The sequence below is a fragment of the Phalaenopsis equestris genome, unplaced genomic scaffold (genome assembly GCF_001263595.1).
Source record: "Phalaenopsis equestris unplaced genomic scaffold, ASM126359v1 Scaffold000446, whole genome shotgun sequence".
Lineage (NCBI taxonomy): Eukaryota > Viridiplantae > Streptophyta > Magnoliopsida > Asparagales > Orchidaceae > Phalaenopsis > Phalaenopsis equestris.
In genome coordinates this window covers 151,282-154,175 of record NW_018164887.1, presented here as the reverse complement: position 1 = coordinate 154,175, position 2,894 = coordinate 151,282, and the positions used below count along the sequence as shown (strand labels likewise).

General features: G+C 40.8%; 1 pseudogene; it reads right to left on the bottom strand.

The window, feature by feature from the left end:
• Positions 1-273: 273 nt before the first annotated feature.
• LOC110027785 lies at positions 274-2,239 on the bottom strand (annotated as a pseudogene).
• Between the last annotated feature and the right edge of the window lie 655 nt (positions 2,240-2,894).

The following is a 2,894-nucleotide window of genomic DNA, read 5'->3' as shown; positions in this document are numbered from 1 at the left end:
TATATATATATATTTATATATACTTTTTTTTTCTTTTTTCTTCTTTTTTTTGCCAAAAATCGTATTACATTAACCAAATTCTAAAACGTGATAAATAAATGTCATGTTTTTAAATGGTCTCATAAAATAAACCACCAAGAAATCCACAGGCGAAAAAAAAAAGAATAAGTCACATCCAACACAGAATTCAGGTACAGAGTACACAAATTCACTATTATAAAAATCAAAACTAGTCATAAATCTTGAACTAACAGTAGTTTACAATTAATAACGTCAGGGACCAAAGCCATCATTCAGAGATAAAGCAGCCAACTGATCAGAGGGCACATTACCTGATTGCTGTTGTTGCTGCTGTTGCTGGGCAACATTTCTCAGCACTTTCATGGCTTCAGCAACTTTGGCTTTCAGAGCATCAGGTGATTCCAACAAATGTAGCACCTTAGTTTGGTCCCTTTCCAGCAGCATCCCTGTCACTTTTTCCGCATAGTCACGTTCCAGTTGCTCGACGAGCGGGTGTAGGCTTTCACCCAGCTTTGTTCTCCGCTGCTCAGGTGCAGCATTTACGAGAGCAGAAGCCAATGTACCGATGGGAAGAGGCCACGATAAAATCGTGTCTCTGATGGACATGTCGCCCATGTCGTAAGCGACGGAGAGCATTCCTCCAGGAACAGCAGGCATTGGCATATCGGGCATACTGCGACTTGAAGTATAACGATAGGTACGTCCCCTAGGAAGCATCTGCTGCTGAAGTAGATGCATTGGCTGCTGACTCTGCTGCATGGGTCTTGCCCCAGCTCGCCTACCCGCTAGTCGTTAGGTCTATTGATCGGGCTATACCAAGGGAACGAAAAAATTTGGCATTGGAGCTCCAGCAGGCCGCATCCCAAGAACAAGCTGCTGTTGGTATCCAAATCCAGGCTGTGGTGGTATAAGAGTAGGTGGAGCTTGACCATAAAATAGTTGTTGTCCGATTCCAGAAGCTCCAGTAGGATAAATTGGAACACGAGGATTAACTGTGCTACGGGCCGCATTTGTGAAAATTGAACCTGCAATCTAGCTCTCCTCTCTTCTTTGCGTTGGGCATGTGCAACATAAATTGGTTTGCTGCCAACCGTTTTTCCATTCATCTCTGCAAGAGCACGAGAAGCTTCGTTGGGGGTTGAAAAGGAAATGAATCTTGAACCCGTACTGATACAATTAGGATCCTGCATGATCTTGTAAGAAGTAACTGTACCAAAAATGGAAAAAAGTTCCTTCAACTTCTCATCTCCAATGTTATCGTCCAAATTTTTTAAGTATAAGTTAGCCGCTTGATGCTTATCTGCAGTCTCCTTCATACTTTGTTCAAATCTCACTTTCAATTCTTGCTTTCAGCTTTCTTATGTGCTCTGCCAATAAACCACTCCTTATCATCAAATTTTTTCCCATTATGCTCCTGAATTGCCCGTGCAGCATCATTTGGATTCTCAAAATTAACAAATTCAAAGCACTTAGATTTACCATCAGCCTCTCTCATCACAACAACATTCGTCATTTTTCCATATTCTCCAAAAATTTTCATTAAATCCTCTTCGGTTGTGGAGTTGGAGAAAATTTTCACAAAGACATTATTGAACTTTGTCTTAAACAAAGAATTCTCCCTTTCATGTTTACGAAGGAAAGGTCCAACGTAAACTTGCTTATCATTCAAAAGCATACCATTTAACTTTTCTATTGCGATTTCTGCAGCTTCCTCCCGATCGAACTGAACGAAACCATACCCTTTTGACTGTCGGGAAGGATCTGTTGCAACCTTACAGGAAAGAATGGTACCAAATGTAGAAAATGTTTCTTGAAGAGCTTTGTTGTCTATTGCCTTATCCAGGTTCTTAATAAATATTTTAGCTGTCCCACTTTTTCGGGCACTAGGATCCAAATATGAATACAAAAATCGAATAGGTTTATTATTAAGCGGGGTAAACTTCAGCACATTTAATGCCCTCATCGCATCCACAGGGTTGCTGAAATTGACATAAGTGTAGCCAAGAGATCGGCGGGTGTTCATATCCCTGCAAACGCGCACAAACAATACATGCCCCACCTGACTGAACAGATCAAACAGTTGTGAGTCGGTTACGTTCATCTCTAAGTCCCCCATGTATAGCGACGTTGAAGGGAATTGCCCTACTCCTCCGTCGTTCGTCGCCACCGCAGCTGCACCGGAAACTGGTGCTTGTGGCTGTACTTGAACCTGCGCCATAAGATCGATCCCCAAATAAACACCTTCCCTGAAATTTGACTCTATTTTTTTTCGTTTTTGTATTCCTCTATGCTACATGAAACCGTAAACCTAGAATACAGCTGACTATTTTTTTTTTTATTTTCTCTGGCTATTCTCTCCCACCACAACCCCCAGTGAAATCTTGTAGAGAAAGCAAGCTTCACTCAGGTCCAAAGCACCTCCAAGCTGCTTCTTCACTATATATATATATAGGCATATCCATCACAGTTAAAACCCTAACAGCGCACAGCTAGTCCAAGCCGCCAGCATCCTGTTATATATATATATATATATTCCACAAAAAGAGCAACTCATGGCTCCATACATGTTACCAAAACAAAGAGAGTTACAGAGTGAATACAAAAGGGGGTGGGGGGGTGAAGCCACCCCTATAAACTAAATGAAAATACATAAGGGGGTCATATATATATACATCAATAAGATGTATATATATAAATGAAACTAAAGCCATATATATAACTACCTTCTGTAAAAGCATATATATATGAAAATCCAAAAAATGAAAGGACATAAGGTTACAACAATCTGCAGAAAGGAAAATTAGAAAGGTCTCCCTTGAGAAGTAATTGAAGTGGTGGGGGGAGTTTCTTGGATACATTGGGTCTGTCTGCCT